A 24025-nucleotide genomic window follows, 5' to 3' on the forward strand; every position below is an offset into this window, starting at 1 on the left:
AAATTTGAAGTCAAGGTACCTTTAAAATATACATTTTGGCATAACTCAACAGCTTTTACAATCAAATGTTTTTCTGCAGTTAAAAATCCCAAAGACAACACAATCCAGATTCTCTGTGTAATATTCATCTTCACGTGGCTTATTTTTTATATTAATTTTACTGTCTCTTTAAAGACTTTATTTTTAAAACTATGTATTTATTTCTATAACTGTATATATCACCTTTTTTGTCTCTTTCAAGCCTACGTATCTTTTACACACATTGTAAACTATTACATCTGAATCTGTCTTATTGTGAATCTATCACTTTAAACTGCAGCAGCTGTGGCTGCTGGCTCCGCCCACCTCAGCTTCCCAACATGGCTACATTTACCACCAGCTCTGGGAGCTATCGGGGGTCTATGCTTTTAGCCAAGCAGCATGTAGCCCAGAAACCTCCTTTTTTGTTTTGTACTAATAAAGGCTAAATCCACCACGCAGCTTAATGTGCCACTTGCAGAGGCCTCATTCCTGCCATACTGGAAGTCGAGCATGCACACTAGGAACCCACCAGTAGCTCAAACCGGCAGCTGCCGCTCATTTGAGAGAGACAGTTAGGAACTGTTTTTAGCTCCATTTTAGAATCTTTTCTCAGGTTTTAGATGGAAACTCTTGCCACCACGTTGGACGCCATTTGTAGCTTGAGTTTTCCTGCCTGGCCCACAGTCAGGACAAATCTCTCTCACCTGCCAGTCCCACAGCCTCTCAGACCCGACCAAGTAAACACAGAGACTTATATTGCTTTCATACTGTATGGCCGTGGCAGGCTTCTTGCTAACTGTTCTTATAGCTTAAATTAATCCATTTCCATTAATCTATACCTTGCCACATGGCTCGTGGCTTACCGGCACCTTCACATGCTGTTTCTCATCGTGGCGGCTGGCAGTGTCTCTCTGACTCAGCCTTCCACTTCCCAGCTTTATTCTCCTCCTTGCCCCGCCTATACTTCCTGCCTAGCCAACGGCCAATCAGTGTTTTATTGATTAATCAGCAACACATTTGCCATACATCCCACAGCATCTCTCTCTCTCTCTCTCTCTCTCTCTCTCTCTCTCTCTCTCTCTCCCTTCCTTCCTCCCTCCCTCCCTCTTGTTCTCTTCTTCTCTTTGCCTCGTGATTGTGGATTGGTTGCAAGCTCTCAGCTACTGCTCCAGCACCATGCCTGCTGCCATGCTCCCCTTCATGTTGGTCATAGACTCTACTACCCTCTGCAACCCTGAGCCCCAGTTCAATGCTTTCTTTTATAAGTTTTCCTGGTCATGGTGTTTTGTCTCAGCAATAGCAAAGTATGACATTGGGAGAGAAAAGTGGCTGCTTCGGGAGGGAGATGGTTTCATTTGAAATATGTTTTTGGAATTGTCAGGTGTGTGGACATAGTGACTGTGGCTCAGAGGCCAGCAGGCATCTTGAGCAAGACACCGATCCAAGCACATGGAGTATCTTGTATAAGAGCCTGGTGTGATGATGGAGTTGATGGCCAGCTAGCTATCAGCTATGCTGATAGCCCCTGCTTGTACTTGCTCAACTTGAAACATGATGACTTTTTTGATGGCATAAAAGAAAGGCACACTCAGTAGAACGCACCTTGAATTTTGTATTAGCTAGCAGTGTGTGGTACTGTAGGGTGGAGAACCGCCTCTAGCTACATCTTCCAGCCAACTGAATTATCATGAAGGAAACTACCAAGATGTGTGCTGTGTGTGCATGAGCCAGGATGTGAAGTAGGCTAAGCATATTAAATGGACTTAAGGAGTTTATCCACACTTAACCCTTTCTGAGCTGAGGAGCCGCTATGTGTGTATGCAGATAAACATCAGAGAAGCAAGTGTTGACTCTGTGACCAACGTTTAGCCCTGTGAGTAGTGAGCTTTCCCCAGATAGTAGGTTTTTTTGCTGCCACTGTTTTTCCCCCACTTTTGACAAAGAAGTGACAGAATCACCCTCTCTGAAGGTCCCAGGAACTTCAATTCGGCTTCAATCACCCAAGCAAAATGGAGGTGTCATTATCTCCAAATCCAGGTCTCCAAATCAGGCCTCTAGTCTCCTGGGGTATTTTGTGTGCTAAAATTAGATTCGTGGAGCATAATGAAAGAGCTGTGACAGTCCCATCCCACGAACAACCCTTTAAAGTGTGCACTTGGTGTGTCACTGGTGACTGCAGACGCTGCTCTCTCCCTGTGGTGCATGCCACCAAAAGCCGAGAATAGATGCCCAGCCAGCGTTAACCAAAGGGCTAGAACATTGCAAGATTCAAGTGCTTTCTATATTATTAAAGCATTAGTAGTAAGATTCTATGCTGTTCGTGGTTCATGGCCTTGCAGGTCATTCCATTAAAAATTGACTCTCTCTCGGCCACCAAGCTGTTAATGCTCACAGCACTTCTGACATCAAAATGTGGGTTTTTCGTACCAGCTGTCAACATGGGGCTGTTGACACTAACCGGGGGTTAGCATTAATGCCCCTAGGTTGACCACACAGTCTGGAAGACCCCCGCTTCATAGGCTAATATAAGTCCTTGGCCTGTCGTCGTACTTCTGACTTTCCACCTGTAAACCATGAATTCCCACACCCCATGCCCCTGGTTTGACAAGCTGCTGGGCTGGCTCTCAGAACTGGAACCCATTTCAGTTACTGTTACTGATGGTTATTATGGCGCAGGTTGGTCACTGGAAAAGTCACGAGCCACGGCCATGACTACCAGCGTTAGAAAGAGCTTTATTAGAAAGAAGCCAGGCCTGGAGAGAAAGGAAGATGGCGGGAGCAGAGAGAGAGTGCAGAGAAGAAACACAGAGTGTGGGGGTCCAAGTCTGGCTTTTAAGATGGGGATTTTGTGACCATGAGGCGGGTGTGGTGGGTGCTTAGTCACCCGCATCCCCTGATGACGTAAGATGCCAGACCCGGAAGGGTGAGAGCAGAATCCTAACAGTTACCAGCTTGTTATACAGGATATTGTAGGGGACGCAAATGAAGTTCAAAGGGTTAAGTCCCAAACTACCCTAAGCAGGAGCTTCTTATCCCATTGGGGAGTTGGTGTGTGCCATCATCTTGGCACCAAATTGCATTTGTTCACCAACCACAAACCTCCCTGTACCTCTTTATTTAAGGGTTCTGATTGAGGTTTCAGAAGTAGATATGTCTGTATGAGGAAGCCATTGGCTATTGGTGAGTAACCCAATCTGTCACTTGTTTTCTCCAGAGGTCTGAGTGTGGCACACAGGTTCCCCCATGCCAGTCATATGGTTGGTTCCTCTGGCTACCAGCCCCCACCCTGAGGCTTTCTAGGGGCCTTCGAAGTCACTTCATTAGCATAATCTCAGGTATAGACAGATGAAAGGGTTTCCTGTGAATACAGTGCTGCACTGCTCTCTAGGGGCCATGATGTCACTTCATTAGTATAATCTCTGGTATAGATGGATGAAAAGATTTCCTATGAAATCTACAGGGCAGCACTCTGATGCTCTCACTTGCAGCATCCAGGAATTTCCAAGAGATAGAGATGCCCTGTGCTAGAGCAGAGGAGGAAGACAGAGCACAGACTTCTTACTCGATCATAATGCCACAATGCCCCACCCTCAATTCTGCCCATTCCTCTTTAAACTCGATATTCCACTGTACTGAGCAAATCTGTCCCCCAAAATGGCCTTGTAGTTTCACTCAGGGTTGCCTGGATATGCTCCTGAAGGCCCCTCTCCTTTCTCAAGGAAGACGAGATGCTCTTGAAGCCAAGACCCCTCAGTCTCAGTGGTTCGTTCCAAAAGCCAGCTTCCCACGGACCCTCAAGTTCTCAAGAGTGGGCAGCTGGCTTTTCCTAGGCAACTTATGCTAGTCATTGGCACCCAACATACTTAGGGACTCTTCTTCCACAACAATGGTGTCCAGCAAAAAGGGCATGACAGTGAGTTGGATGCAAAAGTCCATCCCAGGGGTCCCATACAGCATCCTGATGGGCACACCCTGCTCTGTGTGGTTGAGATGAGTGTCAAGATCAAGCAATTGGAAAATTCCAGCAAGGAGGAGAAAGGGACTCCCAAGGCCCCGACCCTAGTTGAGAAAGGATTGATGGGAGGAGCTTTCAACAAGGGGCCTTGCCTATTAACCCAGTGCCAAAAGAAGGGCTTCTCTTTAAAGTCACTGACCTTGTCAACAATTACAGCTGTGTTTCAGCTAGGGTTTTTATTGCTGTGAAAAGACACCATGACCACAGCAACTCTTACAAAGAAAACATTTAATTGAGGTGGTGGCTTACAGTGTCAGAGGTTCAGTCCATTGTGGTCATGAAGGGGAGCATGGCAACATGCAGGCAGATGTGTGCTGGAGCTGACTGCTGGGGATGTCTTTCTGTATGCTGTGAATATATTGTTTCCATTAGTTAATAAATAAGCTGCTTTGGCCTATGGCAAGGCAGCTTAGAGACAGGCAGGAAATCCAAGGAGAGAGACAGGAAAGACAAAGGTGGAGACTAGAGAGACGCCAGCACCACCAGGAGAAGCAAGACGTGAAAGTACCAGTAAGCCACGGCCACGTGGCAACTTACAGATAAATAGAAATGGGTTAAGTTATAAGAGCTAGCTAGCAAGAGGCCTGCCATAGGCCATACAGTTTGTAAATAACATAAGCCTCTGTGTGTTTACTTGGGTCTGAGCTGTGTGGGACCATGGGTGAGAGATTTGTCTGGACCAGGGAGGGGCGGGAGCTCAGCAGCACCCGAGAAATTTATGGCTACAGCTGACAGTCCTTCTATCTTCATAGGCTGGCACAGGAAGTCAACTGACTCACTGGGCAGTATCCTGAGCATAGGAAACCTCAAAGCCCACATCCATAGTGACACATTTCCCCCAACGCCAATAAAGCCACACCTCCTAATAGTGCCACTCCCTATGAGCTGCTTTGTTCACAGCTTTACCTGGGCTCCTGTGCCTTTGCCTTGCCAATCTTTTTGCTCAGCTTTTTGCATTTTGTATTGCAAGATGGGTGTGAATCTTCTGGGGTGGGAACAGGACATCTCTGTATTGGTGAAATTATTAAGGCCACTCCACGTAGTTAAAAGGGAGGTTTATTTTGTGGGGTAACTTACAAATGAAGGGATAGGTAACAGGGTCTGGGAAAGGTGTGGCACAGTCCGGCGGTGTTCTCTGGAGAACTCTGCTCGGTCTACCTCCAGCATCCAGGGTCCAGGAACCAAGAGAGCCCACGCATCCAGATGTTGGGTCTTCGGGGTCCTCTCTCGACCCCACCTTGTAGGCGTGACAGTTACCGAAGCCTCAATGGGGGTTGGAACTTCCAGATCAAAGCTGGAATGGCTACCATCTACATGGCTGCTTGACTCTGAACTGTCTGGTAGACTAACATTTTGGACACTCAGTCCCCAGCCTCAGGTACTACGTTAAAGGTTATGGAGCACTTAGGGAGTAGAGTTTGCCTGGTGGAAATCACTAGTGGTGGGTCTTTGAGAACTATATCCTAGGCCTGTTTCTAGTCCTTCTATCTGCTTATGGATCTGTCAAAGAATGAGGAGGAGCCTCCACCACGCCCTTCTGCCACCACAGATCCCATATGAGCCCATGAGAGGAGATGGGGGAGGGGGAGAGCAAGAGAGGAGGAGAAGAGAGAAGGGGTCAAATGGACCAGGAGAGGAGCCGCGGACCAAGTGTCCAATAGCGAGTCAAGACACCAAGAAAGCTCCTGGGGACCAAGAGAGCACATAGCCAAAATGGCTGACTTATATAGAAATCCGAAGCCGGGGAAGGAAAAGCAAAGCCCAGGCCCTGAGCTGGAGAGGCTTAGGGTAGGGGGTTGAGTAAGAAAGTGTTAGGAGGACTCACATACTGAGTGAGACTTGTCCCAGGGTTTCTTTGAGACGGGGCACCTGCCACCATAGATTCAACCCATGCAACCATAGATAGACCCCTGCCACCATAGAGACCACCCCTACCATCAGAGAGACCACCCCTGCCACCAGAGATACACCCCTGCCACCGTAAAGACCATACCTGCCACCATAGAGACCACCCCTAATACCACAGAGATCACCCCTCCCATCATAGATATCACACTTACCACCACAAATACACCACCATCATAGAGACCACCCCTGCCACCACAGATACCACCCCTAACACCATAGATACCATGATGCCTTCTGTAGCACAGCTGAAACCTCCCTGAAACTATCAATAAAAGTAACTGCCTCCCTCGAGAGACATCATCTCTATTACAAGTGAAAGTCTGTCCATCCTTGAAGACCCATTGGGAAGACCTTGTAGCCGGGTGCATTCTAGCAGGCTCACAAGGGAATTGGATGCACCTTCCTCCTGACGCCACTTCCAGTAGAAGTCTGGCCTACACAGAGAGACCAAAACCTCAGTGCCTCGAGTGTTCGTTTAACTCTGAACTGATGAAGGTTTCCAGTGTAAGAGGCCTACCGCATGGACTGAGGGATTGTGCAGCACCCTGTGGGGTAGGATTTGCAAAGGAGTAAAGGGTGATGGTCTAATCTTCTTTGTTTGCTGAAAAAGCTTAACATCAATAGTAAACCCACAGAAATGAGCTCACTTAAGGATCAGATGTTGGGTTCTGATCATTACTAGCTGCCAAAGAGAACCAAAGTGCCTTAGATATGATGCTTTGTCTAACTGGGAACATCTTGTATGCTAGAAGGTAAATGTTAAGTGAATCCATGAGAGTCTGTTAAAGGGTATCAAGGATTGATTAAGATATAAAATGGGGAGAGCCGGGCAGTGGTGGCGCACGCCTTTAATCCCAGCACTCGGGAGGCAGAGGCAGGTGGATCTCTGTGAGTTTGAGGCCAGCCTGGTCTCCAAAGCGAGTTCCAGGAAAGGCGCAAAGCTATACAGAGAAACCCTGTCTCGAGAAAAAATAAATAAATAAATAAAATAAAATAAAATAAAATAAAATGGGGAGAAATACACTCACAGATACAGAACAAAGTAAACAGCCGTCTTCATCCTCTGTTCTGCTCTGGGGTGAATGGAACCAGCCTTCTGGTTTTCAACCACCTAAAGAGAGTGTGAGCATATGCCCCCCTCCTCAGTTTTAAGCAATCATATAACCAGAAAAAACCATGCCTCTGTTGGGTCAGATACCCCAAGGTCGTGGAGCGGATTCCTACGACAGGTAAAGGAATCCTCAGAGACACCATAATAATTCTTGTCAAGGACACAGAACCCAGGTTGAAAGGGTTGACCTACAATGGGAAGTTTTGTGGAAGAAAAAAAAATCCTGGTAAATGACTATAGTACACTGACTTTTTTAGGGGAGGTTGAGGTGGGGTAGGGGTTGTCACAGAAGTCTTTCATGTTCCTCTTTCTCAGCTGTGCTTCTGTAGTCATCCATATCACTGCAAAAGTGTCTTCCTTGCTCTTTACTGTCAATAGGAGCATGGATCACAGGTTTCCACACGGTTTCTGACAACAGCCTGAACAGGAAGCTGTGGAAGAGAACCCTTAAAAATTGTGATAAGGAGCCGGGCGGTGGTGGCGCACGCCTTTAATCCCAGCACTCGGGAGGCAGAGGCAGGTGGATCTCTGTGAATTCAAGGCCAGCCTGGGCTACAAAGCGAGTTCCAGGAAAGGCACAAAGCTACACAGAGAAACCCTGTCTCAAAAAACAAACAAACAAACAAACAAAATCATGATAAGGGTGCGGAACTGTAGCTCTCCACAATTGATGACTTCTGGCAGAGGTGTGGGATGGGAAGGACTCAGTTCTAAGGGGCAGGGCACAGTTTGACCTGCTCTAGTGAGTATATAGATTAACAAAACAAAAAAAATCCAAGGCCAATTTGTGGCCTTATCCTTGTTTAGGAGGAGGTCTCAAGGGTGAGGGCAGACACGGAAGGACTGGGAAGTGAGTGTGATGCGGTTGCATGATGTGAAATTCCCAAAGAACCAATAAACATGTTGGAAAAAATTACACTTTTTAAAGATTGTGATTCTCAAAAGACAGGAACAGATGTGTTTATAATAGTATACTAAATACATAGACTAAATTTTACACCATTTTGTAACTCTCTATGTAATAATTTATTTAGACCAGTAGTTCTCAACCGATGTGTCTCGACTCCTTTGGGGGGGTAGAACGACCCTTTTACAAGGTTTACATATCAGATATCCTGTATATCAGATATTTACATTACAATTCATAACAGCAGAAAAATACAGTTATAAAGTAACAATGAAATAATTCTATGGTTCAGGGTCACCACAACACGAGGAACTGTATTAAAGGGTCACAGCATTATGAAGGTTGAGAACCACTGATTTAGACAGTGACAATTAATGAATCATATAGAGGACATTCTGACAACTTCACAAGTGACTTGTTAGTTCCAATGGCAATGTGGCCTTTACATTGAGGAACTCTGCCGGGACCCGGGACCCACCGTGTCTGCATCCTGTCCTGTTGGCATCACCAGCAGGCAATCTGACTCTTAAGCTCCTGATGTGAAGATAACAGGGGAAGGGCACCTCAGGACAAAACATCCTGGAAACATTTCTCCTGCATCAAATCCTGATGTCACAGACAAGAATGTGCTAGTCAGGTTTTTGCTAACTTGACTGAAGAATTGCCTCCATCAGATTGGCCTGTGACCATGTCTGTGGGGCATTTTCTTGTTTGCTAATTGACAGAGGAAGGCCCAGCCCACTCTGGGGCAGTGCCATCCTAGGCAAGTTGGACTGGGCTGTTTAAGAAAAACAGCTGAACATGAGCATAAGAGATGCCAGTGAGCAGCATTTCTCTAAGATCTCCTCTGCAGTCACTGTCCCCAGGTTCCTGCTGGAGTTCCTGCCCCAATTCCCCACAATGATGGAATATGACTTGCAAGTATAAGCCAATGAAACCTTTTCGTCCCCCAAGCTGTTTTGTTTGGTGTTTTAACACAGCAACAGAAGGCACACTGAGGACGCAGAGGAATCCAGGAAGTGGGCCTTTTGCAGATTAACTGGGCTGGGTTTTCAGCATCAAATGATAACATTGGCAAAGTGTGTGGGGAGATGAAGAAGCCCGATCATTGTGAGAAATTTGATTCGGTTCTCAGTCAAGACAATAGACGCAATCAAGGTTATTTGAGGACAATTGGGGAACTAGGAGTCCAGAGAGTATGCAAAATGATTTTGTTGCATTAGCCTTGATTCTCTTGGTATAATAATGATTCTAACCTGCTGTAAAACAACATTTTTTTTTTTGGTTTTGTTTTTTTAATGAGGCAAGATGCAAGCAGGGATCAAATGCTCTGAGGACAGCTGCCTGCTGCCAGCGCAGAGAAATGCCAAGTGTGTGTATGTGGGTAGATGCGGATAAGAAAGCTTGTGTGTACAAATGCTAGTGTGCGTGTTTGAGGGTATCAGGAGGTTCATCGAGCCAGTCTAGAAATATCTACTTTAATGTGGGCTTAGAACTTCTCAAAACAATAAAAAAAAAAAATGTTTTCCAGAAGACTGAGAGAATAGGAAATAGAGTAGTTCTAAAATAAAATTAAATCATTTCCTCTTACTTCCTCTTCCCCTAAACGGTGCCCCAAACGTGACAGAAATTTCTCCTTCTTGTGAACTGTTGCTTAAGATCACAGTGGCACAGCTTAGCAGAGAGTCTAGTGACATTGGCTTTTTGGTAACAGGGACAAATGAAATGTTTACTTTCTCCAAGAAACAAAGCTCACTTTTTAAATTCCATTTTTTTTTTTTTTTTTTGAGCTTCAACTGTGCCCTGGGCCCTAGGAGGAAGTAACACACAAATAAAGCAATTCTCTGCCATCAGTGGGTACAGAATCAAACCTGTAAAGATGGACTCAAGAAACACTTTTCCAGTGGACAAGATGAGCTAAATGAACACTAGGAGGAAGAATTCTACTGCGGCATATAAGGGCCATCAGGGACCCTTGTCTAAATACAGAGCAATATAACTTCAATAAATTACATGAGGTTGATGAAAAGACCTTCACCATTTCCAAAAATTATAGCCAAGGATTTGCAGCAAAGAATGCTTCTGAGCCAGAGTTTGAAGAGTGTGAGGGCTATTCTTGGTTGTCAGCCCGACTACATCTGGAATTAACTAAAACCCATGACCAAAAGCAACTTGGAAAGGAAAAGGGTTACTTCATCTTACAGTTTATAGCCCCACCATCCAGGGAAATCAGAGCCGGGAACCTGGAGGCAGAAACTAATGCAGAGGCCATCGTGGAGAGCCTGCCTACTGGCTCCTCTCCTTACATGCTCTGTTTGCATTCTTAGACACCCCAGGATCACCTGCTCAATGGGCTTGGCCCTTCCACATCAGTCACTAATTAAAAAACAAAACAAAACAAAACAATAACAAACAAACAAACAAAAAAACGCCCCTATAGACTTTCCTAGAGGCCAATCTAAAGGAGATATTTTCCCAGGTGAAGTTCTTGCTCTTGCATCACGCAGACAAAAACAAAACAAAACAAAACAAACAAAAATAAAATTTAAAAAATCCCAACACAGTAAGAGAGAAAGAGGCATTGGTTCAGTTGGGTCTAGTTGATAAGAGCTTTCGTATTCTACAAGGCAGTATTGGGCCCTGCAAGTTTTGGGCAGCCAGGAGAAGACTTTGATGTGGTGGCTGTAGTGACGTGACCAGGTTCACATCTTAGACAGATAACCCTGTTGGTGGGGTGACAGAGATTAGGAAGTCAATGAGGCAACAAGATTGGTTACACCACCGGGGACTGGGGAGGCGGCTCAGTGTGAAAGAGCTCTTGCTGTGCAAGCATGAGCTCCTAGATTCAAATCATGCCCCCACATTGACAAAATACAAAAGGCATGGCCACATGTGCCTGTAATCCTGGGAGGAGGGATGGGGCAGGTACAGGTAGATCCCGGGAGGTCCCTGGCTAGTCTGCCTAGCCAAAGCAGTGAGCTATAGAGGCCTTGTCTCAAGGAAATAGATCAGACTTTTGGTGCCTTTCTCTGGTTTCCACTTTTGAGCAGGCACATCTATCCATGTGTGTACTTGCACCATACATGTACCACACATCACACATATGCACGCACACACACACACACTAAGCTCTGCATGAGGGCTCTGTGGAGGTGTAGAGCCAATATGGTGTTGATGTTTTTGTGTGCACATGAGTGTGTATCCATAGAGAAGATTCTAAGAACTGGCTCATGCTGTGGGTGTGGGCAAGTCTCAGACCTACAGTCCTGCTGGCAGGCTGCAGAGTCTGGCCTGAGTCAATGCTGCCGTTTTAAGCCTGAAGGGACTCTGGAGTCAGAGTGTCTTCATTCTCCTCAGAAGAATGCAAACTTTTTTCTATGTGCTTTCAGTGGATTGGATGAGACTCAATCCAGTTGTGGAGGGGAAGCCGCTTTCCTCAAAGTCTATTGCTTATACTGTTGATGGCATCTGAAAACACCTTCACAGCAACATCGAGACTAGAGTTTGACCAAACAGCTGGGCACCATATTCTGGCCAAGCTGATGCATACCATTCTCCATCAACACCTTTTGAAAGCTTGGTTACTGTCTGAGTTTTCCTTCTTTGTCGTTGTGATTAAAATACCCTGGCAAAAGTAATTTAAAGGAAAAGCTTATTTGGTGCACAATTCCAAGTCACAGTGCACCACTGTGGGGAAGTCCAGGGGCATGGATTTAAGCAGCTAGTGACATTATATCTACAGTCAAAAGCAGAGAGCGATGAATTAAGGCATGCATGCTACTGCTCAGTTTACTTCCTCTTCTCTGAGACAATCCCCTGTGCAGGGAATGGCGCCACCTACAGTGGGCTGGTCTTTCCATTTCAATGAACATAATCAAGATAACACTCACAGGCTTCCCCACAGTCCAGCCTCATCCAGACAACCCCTCATTGCCATCCCTTTCCCAGGTGATTCTGCACTGGGTCAAGTTGACCATTAAGACTAACTGCTGGCCTGCTGAGATGACTCAGTGGGTGGAGGTGCCCGCCATCACATGTGACAGTTTGAGTCTAATCCCTATGACCTGCATCACTGAAGTAGAGAACTGGCTTTGACAACCTGCCCTCCTCTGACTTCCCACCTATTCCATGGCATGTGCGCACCCACATATATGCACTCACATGTAATATAAATAGAACAAATATACCAATAAAAACTAATGCAATTTTAGAAAGAAGCTAACCATCTCAATTAGCTTTTGCTGCCCTTATCAAGACATGGAATAGGGAGGAAAGACAAACTCAGAGAAAAGTAAACAAGTTTTGGAGATGTTGCATTTCAGCCGGCCATGTCCACTAGGATAGACACTCAGGAGACGTCTTGCTATTGAGTCAATTTTAGCCATTTCAATGAATCCATGTGGTGTTTTGGGGTGTGTTAGTGTACTTGGCACAACATGGCAGAAGCTGAGTGACTTCCTTTATGTCTTCCAATTAACTGGTGCTATCGGCCATGTGCCTTAGTGGCTCTCCATGAGGCATCTCCTAGCTCCCCCCTCCTTTCTTATGGGTGGGGTGCCACCAGAGCAAGCCGTAATGTTGCAGACTTCATTAGTTCCCTGCTTCAGTCTTAGTTCCCAGGGACCTAATGACCATAGCAAGTCACGTGCAGATAAGCTCACGTGTAGAAGTGGACAACACAACAACCTGGGATTCCTTAGGGTCTATTAACAATCTAATACACGTGAAGTGCAATGAAGGGGACCACAGTGAAGCAAAAGGACGGACCACTGCATTGAAAGAGAGGTAGAGTGGTCAGGGGAGTGATGTTCCGAGTAGAGACTTACATAAAGTAATACTGATAGTCACGTGACAGTCAGGAGGCAAGGCCACGGCAGACAGAGTGGATGGGAGTGTAAGAATCATAAAGCTAAGACTGGCTTTCAAATAAGTACTGAAGAAACCAGTGGACCCTGTTTCAAAGAGAGAAAGGAAGGAAGGAAGAGAAAAAGGAAAGTGAACCATCGTGTTTGTGTTTCTCCAGCAGCCTTGGACTGCTCACCTACAGAGTGTTAGTGCTGTCCAGACAAACAGAACCCAAGTGACCTGTGTATATGTGCGCAACTGGAAATACATGCATTGATTATTATAGTTACAAAGGCTGAAAAACCTTGCAAGCTGTTGTCTCCAAGCTGTAGACTCAGTACAGGTCCAGGGTCTGAGATCCGGAGAGCAGTGAGCCATACACTGGCTGGGTTTCAAGGTCTGAGTCTCAAGAGCTCAGAAGGCAGAATACCAATGGCCCTGCTTAGTCAGGCAGAGTGACCTCAAGTTGCCTCTGTTTTCTGCTCTTTGCAGGCCCTCCGCAGACTGGGCGGTCCACTTGGGACAACCATCTGCTCTCCTCAGCCACCAATTCAAGTGCTAATCTCCTCTGGAAACTCCCTTCCAGACACACCCAGAAGTCATGTTTAGCTAGCTCTCCGGGCCTCCTGGGGCTCAGTGAAGCTGACACATGAAATTAACCATCGCTTATGAACTTGGAGAGATGGTTTGGTCTGTGGGTGGAATTACTCCAACACAGGGGGAGGAAGGGATGACGTAGGAGCTGGAAGTACATAAAAATAAAAGTTACTGCGATCCTGAACTGGGAAAGGAGAAGGCCATGGACATTGAAGGAGGTAAAGGTGGGGGTTGGAGGAGTAATCATTGGAGAAGTATCATTCAGGTGAATGAGTTTGGGAGAGGTGGGAATGGAGTGATTTGGGAGCAGAAACTAGAATTTGGAAGATGAAAGAGATCAAAGAACCAAGAGCAGGTGACTGGATGGATTATTCATGAGAGGAAAGTCTCTATAGTAGAGCCAGGAAGACAGCATCTGAGCTTCCATTCCATGGCTACACTAAAAACTGCGATAAAAACACTGATCAACAGGGACTTAGGGGAGCGTGGTAGTTTAAATAAGAAATGTACCCCATAGGCTCAGCTATTGAACACTTGGTCCTCAAATGGTGGTGTGCTAATCTCACTGGTTGAGAATAAGACTCCTACCACAGTTTAAAGCCAAATTTAAAGCAAGCTTTAATTAGATACTGGCCAGGTGAATGGGCTGTGGCCAGGTCCATTGAAATGGCCCTGAGTCACGTTATACAGGGGCTTAAAAAGGCAAAACCCATAATTCACTGCATTCCCCATAAGGTCCAATCAGGGGTAAGCATACATCCTGATGTATTTTCTGCCTGCATACCTCCTGCCCACATCCAATCAGGGGTAAGAGTACATCCTGACATAGTTACTGCCCGTGTGTGATCAAGCATATCCGGTGCAGATTGGTCAAACAAACTTGTTTAGGGGAGTAGAAACATGTGACTTACTATCTCCCACAAATAATAGCCTCCAGCATTTCAGGAACAATCTGTCCTTGGGCAAGGGGCTGGCAGACCAGAGACATTTTTATTTCTTGGATCTCTTAAGCATAGTAATTAAAACCTAAAATGTAACTTTGGCTCTCACAAAGGTGGGAGGTTCTGCCTTGCTAAAGGAGAGGGTTTGCTAGGGGCAGGCTTTGAGAGTTGGTGGTCTTGCCCCCCTTCCAATTCACTTTTTTTGCTTTATGTTTGGTTGAAGATGTGAGCTCTCAGCTTGCTGCTCCAGCTGCCTGCCACCATGACTCCCCAGCCACTAGGCTCTCCCCTGGGGAACCCTAAGCCCAAGAAACCTCTTCTATAAGTTGTTTTTTTTTCTCATGACATTGAGGGGGACTAGGAGTCAGACACATCCTAGACAGGCAGACAGACAGGGTGCCATGGGTATTTAATAACTTCCGGCTTCTTCCCCACCTTCCTGACCTGAGACAAAAGTTGTAGGCTTTTTCTCTTGCCAGTGGGACCACGCATCTAGCTAATTGGTCCAGGTTGGTCAGATATGTTCAAGGCCGGTCCTGACCACCTTTACCTGAAGCGATGGGCCTGTTAGTGCCCCTTTCTTTCTCTAAATTGGTCAACTCAAAACTAGGGAAGGGGGCCATGCTCTGTGGAATAACTCATCCCTAACAGGCTTGAGGGCCAACTAGTCCCAACAAGTAAAAAAGATACTTTCTGAGAGCCAACCTGGGTCTGCCTAAGGGCCTTAGCAACAGCAGCTGAGACATGATCTGGAGATGACCTGGACCAATGAGAGGCAGCCATGTCACACCAGCAGATGCATATTCAGCAGACCTCCCCCCAGGGTGGGGTGGAGGGTATATAAGGCTTGCCTCTTCCTAAATAAACTGACCTTGTTGTTTTGACATTCTCCCAGAGTCTGTGTCATTGACTCTGCACCTACTTGACCCCTCCCCCAAAGGGAACAACAGCACAGGACCCTGCCACAGTGCCCTCTGCCACCATACACAAATGTTTACCAGAAGCTGCGGTCATATCCATTTCCCTTGCTTTGTTTACACAAAATAAGGGGAAGGACACTGTTCTCAGGTCATCAAACATACTTAAAACCCCAAGACCTCCAGGGGAAAAATGGATTTTGATTTCATAGTTGTTGGTTTTATGCAGCGCTCTTACCCTGTGAGGAAAAGCCACGTAACACAACAAAAACCCACAATCAAGAGTTTTATTAGGAAGAGGAAAGGACAGGATGTGATCGGGCTTGCTGGAAAGACACATGAGAAGGAGGGGGAGGGTACATGGGCTCCACCTCTTAAGGACTCCCCTGCACATGCGCACATGGGCCCACATGGCTATTCCACGTACGCGCATAGATCACACGGTCGCGCTGCACACAATTTCTGTGACCACACAGCCAGCTCATGGATTACGTAGGATGTATGATCCAGAAATAACTAGGCAGAAATGACTAAGTGTCTCCCTGGGGCATGCAGGATCATGAGGGCGTGGCTAGAATTCCTATCAACAGTTCCATCTCTGCTTTATGGGCAGTCTTTTTCTCTGTGCTCTCTCTCTTTCTCTCTCTCTCTCTCTCTCTGTGTGTGTGTGTGTGTGTGTGTGTGTGTGTGTGTGTGCTTCTTTACTTTTAATAAAGTTCGTTACCTGTGTCTTCCTTCTGTGTCTAAGATTTTTCCAGTCTTTTAATCGAGAGCCCTAGATGGTAATAGTATTTTGTCACAGCAACAGAAAAGTACCTAACACAGGGAGAAAAGAATTTATTTGACTTATACTTCCAGGTCATAGTGCATCATTGAAGGGAGTCAGGGCAAGGACTCAAGGAGGAACTTGAAGCAGAAACCACAGAGAAACATGGATTGCTGACTAACTCACTGACTCATGCTTAACTAATACAGCCTAGGACCACCTGCATAGGAAAAGGTGCCACCCACAGTGGGCTGAACCCTCCCCGATCAATTAGAGAATCAAGACAATCCCTCACAGACAGGTCCACAGACCAACCTGATAAAGACCATGACTCAGTGGCAACTCTTTGTCCGGTCATTGTAGGTTATGTCAAGTGGACAGTTGATATTAACTGTAAGAGGCAGCAAGCCAGACTTATGAGAAGGCAAAGTCGATCATATGGTCTGTGGTAGTTTGAATGAGAATAGCCCCCATAGGCTCAAAGATTTGAATGCTTGGTCAGCAAGGAGTGGTACTATTTGAAAGGATTAGGAGGTGTGGCCTTGTTGGAGGAAGTATGTCACTGGAGGCAGGCTTTGAGGTTTTCAAAAGCCCAAGCTAGGCCCAGTGGCTACATCCAGATGTAGAACTCTGAGCTACCTCTCCAGCACCATGTCTGCCTGCATGCTGCCATGCTCTGCACCATGACAGTGGACTAAACCTCTGTTCCAATTCCCAGAAAACCTTATTAGAAATGGTTCCAATAGATTCCTTCTTTTATTAAGAAGCAATTGCTCATACTTACCTGGCAGGGGAGATACCATGATCATGAAGGTGGTTTTCCCAGGGCGAGGCTTATCCATTGCACTCCGGATGTGCTGATCCCTGTGATTTCCCCAAATGCAGGAAACTCGACTGCATAATTTGTGGTAGTGGGGGACTGCGTTCGCGGTCTCCCCTGAAAAAGAAAAAAAAAAAAAAAAAGAAGAAGCAATTGCTCTCTCAGAGGACCTGAGTTCGATTCTCAGCCCACCAGGTGGCTCACAATGACCTGTTTACTCCATCTCCAGCGGATCCAATGCCTTCTTCTGGACTCTGTAGGCACCTACACTCATGTGCACATACTCACATGCAGACACAGACACATAATTTTAAAACATAACAAAATTCTTTAAAAAAAAAAGAAAGAAAGAAAGAAAGAAAGAAAGAAAGAAAGAAAAGAAAAACCTGATATTCTACATTTGGTGGTGAGGAAGGACCCCTCTGGCAGAGATATTTAAATGAGGACAAGATGACAAAGATTCATGTGTGGGGGATGGGGCAAGGGGAGGCACTATTGGCCACAGGTATCAGTTGGCAATCAGTGCACCCCTCTCATGGGTGATTCCAGGTATCAGTGTGTAAATGTTGAAGATCAGCAGAAATTCGCTTTAAAAAAATTCATTATTCTACCAAGTCACAGGAGGCGGCAAAATGAATGTGTCACACAGGAACTCTCCACTTACCAGTGAACGGGACCTTATTCTTGTCATGAAAGGCTGCATCTATTGCCTTGAAGGAGTCCTATAAACTCTTACTGTGTTTTATATCCAGCGTTGAAGGATTCTCAGAGCAGGAGTTATGAGGCTTTGGCTTCCTGTCTGCATTAATACCGGTTGGGTTCTTGATGTAGATCATTATTTTAAGGTGTGTTACTTTTGATTATGTTGCATTTGTTTAACTCTGTGAAGTTGTGTTACTGTGCCTGTCTAAAACACCTGATGGTCTAATAAAAACTGAACAGTCAATAGCAAGGCAGGAGAAAGGATAGACAGGACTGGCAGGCAGAGAGAATAAAAACAAGCAGCAGCCAGAGAAGGAGGAGGACTCTAGGGGCCAGCCACCCAGCCACACAGCAAGTCACAGAGTATAATTAAGATGTACAGAAATAAGAGAATAGAAAAGCCCAGAGGCAAAAGGTAGCAGGATAAATTAAGTAAAGCTGGCAAGAAATAAGCCAAGCTAAGGCTGGACGTTTTTAAATTAAGAATAAGCCTCCGAGTGAGTGTAGCTTACAGATCTTCTGACCTTGAAGTTGGTGTTTTATTTTCCTTTTAAATAAATTTTTAGATCTGTTTTATAAAAAAAGAAAGAAAATGGGTATAGAAGTCATAGAATACAATAGTTTATAAATAAGATAAAGTCTTTAAAGAGAGAATAAAATCATATAAAAAGGATAAACCATGTAAAGATGGAAAATACATAGAGAGTCTAGATTCTATATGGTGTCTTGTTGACTTGGAATTTTTTTTTTGTTGCTGATGAGCAAATGACAGCTGCTCCATGGGATTATAACAGCGACTGCTGAATTAAATCAGCCTAGTTACTTTAGGAATGCTTTAACTTTAAATGGAAGTCAGAAAACTTATTGCTTTGGGGAATAGGTTATGCTTTTGTTTCCACAGAATATGAAAGGCTATGGATTCCTTCAAGATTGATAGGGATCAGGTTTGATTGGGGAAGACCTCCTGAAAATCCTGGCTACAGACATAAAGAAATAAATCTAGAAAAACTACAAGACAAGTGATGTACATTTTACCTGCTCAGACAGAAAATAAAAAATCATCTTTGGCTGGCTTGTGTACAACACACAATCCATACGTGTGTTAATGCAGATATGTGTGTTACCTTTTTAGAACAAGGGACCAGACATCAGCAAAAATGGGTGGCCCAGGTTAAAAAAAAATAAGCCTCCGAGTGTGATTTATTTGGGAGCTGGGTGGCAGGCCCCCCCCAAAAAGAGCAAAAACAACAAACAGGTTCTCTCTATCTGTAACCTATATTTTGCTGTGATTAGCTGCCATTCTGTAGTACTTCTGCTTCTACTGTATACGTAAATCAGCTTACAGCTCAGCTCAGACTGTATCACAAAGCAGTTTGGGGTTTTCACACCAGAGGATGCAACATTTCTTTTAGATGTCCTCTCAGATAGTAAATGTTCTTACATCATCATAAATGCTACCTGGAATCACCCAAACAAAACTGGACCTTCCTGTGTAGACCAGACTGGCCTCAAACTCGGAGATATCCACCTGCCTCTGCCTCCCAAGTGCTAGGATTAAAGGCATATATTACTACCTGTTAATTTTTTTTATTTAATTCTCTTTCTTCATTCATTCTAAGTCTAAGAGAGGAATCCAAGATGACCAGCTGAGTGAGTAGCTGCTTCACAAATTGGATCCTTTCTATTTAGCAGTATCTTTGTACTATAAGCAGGAAAAAGAAGTCAAGTGCATCTTCACCTTCTCTGGAGTGTGAGTGACCAGAGTCAGCAGTGTTGATAGACTTTCTACTGAATCACAGAGACACCCTTTCGTCTATCTTCAGTTATGTCTTCCTCACTTTTCCTCAAGTCCCCGTCATCACCCATCCAGAGGGGCACCAGGGCTCTGGTAACTATCTCAGTTTCCTCTAGCACACTTGCTAAGGTGGGCCCCTTTAACACTGCTTAGTCCCAAGGCCACAGACAAGCTGCTGTGACGGCACCCACTGTCTAGCACTGGAACAGATCCCAGCTATCTCATGTTGTGAAACCAACCACTCCAAACTTAAATCGTTGTTGATTTTGCTCATGAAACTGCACTTTGGACAGATCCTAGCTGAGCAAGTTTCCTACAACAGGAACTAGAGTAGCTGAAAGACAGTCAGAGTCAGGGAGGTATCTTATGGTTGAAGCTGGGGTAACAAGCAGCTTTAGATGGCTAGTCTAGGGTGGTTTGGACATCTCTTTGCCATGTGGGTCCATATATATATGTGGGTCCACATATATGGATATATAAAAACATAGACATATATACATGTATACACACATATGTCTACGGCAGCAGCTTCAGATTGGTGAGACTCATGCCTTCTCAGAGTATGGTAACCCAAGAGAAAAAGCAGACAGAGGAATCCCTTTTTATGACCTTGGCTTCTCAGCCATGCAGGATCCTTTTACACATCACTCCATTCATTAGGAGTAACCACTGTGGCTTGCACATTCTTGTGAGAATCAGATTTCACCTTTTGAGTGAGAGGTATCAAGAATCTGCAACTTGATATAAAATTGCCACCTGCACAGAACTGCAAATGAACCTGGGAAACACATTCTGCAGCTAAACTTCCTCTGGGTGGGGAAAGTCTGTGTAATTCATTACTGAGTGGTAAAAGGAGAGGGTGATGGGTTACTGGGGGATGATTAGCAGTCTGGCACATGCAGCTCCGAGAGAGAAGACATAAAGCCCCTGACCATGTTGTCATGGGTAAAGGGAAAATAATAGGGAGGAGTCAAGAAAAACAAGAGATGACTAGGAGGAGACACTGGAAAAGGAGACACTCAGGGGGTATAATGCAGGCTTCCATGAGAACTGTGTCAAATGACAGGAAGCTGGTGGATAGGATGGCGATAGATAGATCATGCCATCTAGAGTGGATGTGGCCATACGGGAAGGTAAGGGAGAACGGAGAACACGTTTCCACTTCATGTACTTTGTGAGGAAGAGCAAGACTTCAGAGGAACCCAGTTCTGCAATCTGTCTGTCAAAATACTGTGATTTGCAGTATGTGTGGTAAATGACAAACCTGGCCACAATTCCTCCCCCTCTTACTGAGTGACTTTGTAGCAACTTCCTGTCGGATACAGAATATATCTTCCTTTCGGATATAATTTCCCCACCTCTTGATTACCCCACAGCACCACTTTTGTTTGACTAAAAGAATGTGGAGGAAGTAGCAATCTGAAATTTTTGAATATAAGTTTCCAAAGGCCTTGCCTGTCCGGTTGGGTTTCTGGAGACCTTGCCAAATGCTGTGTAAACTGGAAGAAACACCAGATGGAAGAGAGGTCAGTGCTGTGGGATGTCACTCTGTATGCTGTGAATGTGTTGTTCTGATTGGTTGATAAATAAAACACTGATTGGCCAATAGCCAGGTTGGAAGTATAGGCAGGACAAGCAGATAAGGAGAATTCTGGGAAGAGGAAGAGCAGAGTCAAGAGTCACCAGACAGACACAGATGAAGCAAGATGACAAGGCAGAACTGAGAAAAGGTACCAAACCACGTGGCTAAACATAAATAAGAATTATGGGTTAATTTAAGTGTAAGAGCTAGTCAGTAATAAGCCTGAGCTAATGGCCGAGCAGTTATAATTAATATAAGCTTCTGAATGATTATTTTATAAACAGGCTGCAGGACTATAGGGCTTGTTGAGACTGGAGAAACTTTCTGACTACAGGTCAGTCATCTCTTCTGAGGATTAAACAAGAGGAAAACTGAGAAAAGACCCACTTTTACTGGGAGTTTACTGAAGAGAGAGACATGAGGCAGCATGAGGTGGCCCAGCTCTCATTAACAACCTCTAGAGTAATGGTTCTTAACTTATGGGTCTCAACCTTGGGGGCAGAATGACCCTTACATACGGGTAGACTAAGACCATTGAAAACACGACATTTACATTAAGGTTCATAACAGTAGCAAAATCAGTTATGAAGTAACAACGAAAGTAATTCTATGGTTGGGGGTCACCACAACAAGAGGAACTGTATTAAAGGGCCACAGCATTAGGAAGGTTGAGGACAACTGATGTTTACTTTAGCCAGTGTGAGGGTTTGATATTGACTGTATATTTGACAGCATCTGGGCATGTCAGTGAGGGACTTTCTTGATTAGGTTAACTGAGGTGGGAAGACCAACACTATATATAGACAATAACGCTCCTTGGCCTGTAATACTGGACTGTATAAACAAACAAAAAACTAGCTGAGCATCAACATTTATCTCTCTCTGCTTACTGACTGTAGATCTCATGTGACCAAGCCTCATGCTCTAGCACCATGCATTTTCCCCATCATGATGAATTATACCTTCAAACTATGAACCAGAATAAACCTTTTTTGGCCAGATGTTTTGATACAACAATTCAAAGAGCAATTAATACAGCCATTGATGTTGGGCGTGATTTTTTATACAGCAAAGCTAACTTACAGCAAGTTAAATAGTTTCATTTCTAAACCTCAGTATCCCTCACTCTAAATCAGAACTTGCGTTGTGGCCTCTGTGATGACAGATGAAGATGATGTGTTTGGTACTAAGCCTGACACATATGTAGTGAACACATCAAAAAGAGACAATGGAACGAAGGACACCAAGAAGTGAGTGAAGGAATCACCTTAGTTATCCTGGCTGTGTTTGTCTTGTGAATTTTCTAGATGCTTTTTCCACTGTACTGGTCCATCTTCACAGTCAGTATCACAGATCTGCATCTTTTTGGCTCAAAGTTCTCTGACTTTCCTCATCACACTCTTCCTTCCAGAACCCTTCAGCACATACGCAGATGGCCCACAGACTTTGGCTGTCACAACTGTCTTATTATGTTTAGACATTGTGCTTTCAACTAGGCTCTAAGTAGCTTAACATAATTCTGTTTCCTTTGCAAATTCTGCTGAAGTAGTGTTGATGTTTTTCTCTTTAAAAAATCCAACAGTAATGTAACAGCACACACTTAATAAATTATGATTAATTAATTTGTTATGGTGTTGAACTTTGGGGTTTTCCTTTTCTAACTAGAAGGCCAGTTAAATTTCTTCAATGTGAAGCCATACCATGAATCTGTAAGAGATCAGACTTCTAGGCATTATTAATTTAATTTAATTTTTAAAATTACCTTTTTATTCCATGAGGGGATAATAAGAATAATTTAGCAACAGGCACCCACCAAGCAAATACCCAGGTTTCTTGGTATTCACAGACCCTGCTTACGTATCCAATTGATAAACTCTAGCACAGATACTGTTTATTACTCAGATGAGATGAGATGTGTCCTTGGAAAATAAAAGCTAGGAACAGGGCTGGTGAAGTAGTGTATCGGGTAAGGACATTGCCTCTAGAATTGACGATCAGAATGAAACCCCTAGGACCCACCTGTGAAAGGAGAGATGCAATGTGCTATGGGATGTCTTTCTGTATGCTGTGAATATATGTGGCTCCCATTGGATAATAAAGAAAGCTGTTTTGGCCTATGGCAAGAAAGCTTACAGCCAGGTGAGAAATCCAAGCAGAGACAGAGAGAAGGGCGGAGCTGGGGGAGTCACCAGCCCACTGCCCAAGGAGCAACAAGATGCTCGCAGACCAGTAACGCCATAGCCACGTGGCAACATATAGATTAATAGAAATGGGTTGAGTTAAATTATAAGAGCTAGCTAGCAAGGAGCCTGACCCATAGACCATACAGTTTATAAGTAATATAAGTCTCTGTGTGTTTACTTGGGACCAAGAGGCTGGGGACGTGGGTGGGAGAGATTTGTCCCAACTGTGTGGCCAGGTGGGACACAGGAAAGCTTCCAACTACAGCAATGCCCACAGGTTGTCCTCTGATCATACTTGTGCTGTGGTCCATGTGTATACACACACACACACACACACACACACACACACACACACACACACACACGTAAAAAAGAGGATCTAATAATGGATTCTACACCTTGAAAATATCATTTGTTTTTTCCATGCTAATTTAGTTGACTCCCCAGGACACTTCTCACCACTTGCACTACCTTTTCAAGTCTTTTTTTTTTTTTTTTAAAGATTTATTTATTTATTATGTATACAGTGTTTTGTGTGCACACATCCCTGCAGGCCAGAAGAGGGCATCAGATCTCATTACAGATGGTTGTGAGCCACCATGTGGTTGCTGGGAATTGAACTCAGGACCTCTAGGAGAACAGTCAGTGCTCTTAACCTCTGAGCCATCTCTCCAGCCCCCCCTTTTCAAGTCTTCCAACATCTGTTCTCTTGCTCTTTCCAGTCCTGCCTAAAGCCTCTTCCTTTCCTGTGGGCTCCTTTCTGTTTTGTTTTGCCTCCACTCATATCTACATAAGTACACATATATAAAAATTAGAAGCTAGGATGTGCATGTCAGAGAGAACATGCTGGGCTTATGTCTTGAGCTTGTGTTCTATTGACTTTTCTTTTTCACAAATTTTATTTATCTCTATGGC

At 44.7% G+C, this 24025-nt stretch overlaps 1 non-coding gene across 1 annotated transcript; it reads left to right on the plus strand.

Moving 5' to 3' along the window:
• The first annotated feature begins 16804 nt into the window (after window positions 1–16804).
• LOC131922062 (U1 spliceosomal RNA) lies at window positions 16805–16968 on the plus strand. The gene has a single exon (XR_009382180.1). It is a non-coding gene; the product is annotated as a U1 spliceosomal RNA (small nuclear RNA).
• The last annotated feature ends 7057 nt before the right edge of the window (window positions 16969–24025 follow it).

The sequence above is a fragment of the Peromyscus eremicus genome, chromosome 11 (assembly GCF_949786415.1).
Source record: "Peromyscus eremicus chromosome 11, PerEre_H2_v1, whole genome shotgun sequence".
Lineage (NCBI taxonomy): Eukaryota > Metazoa > Chordata > Mammalia > Rodentia > Cricetidae > Peromyscus > Peromyscus eremicus.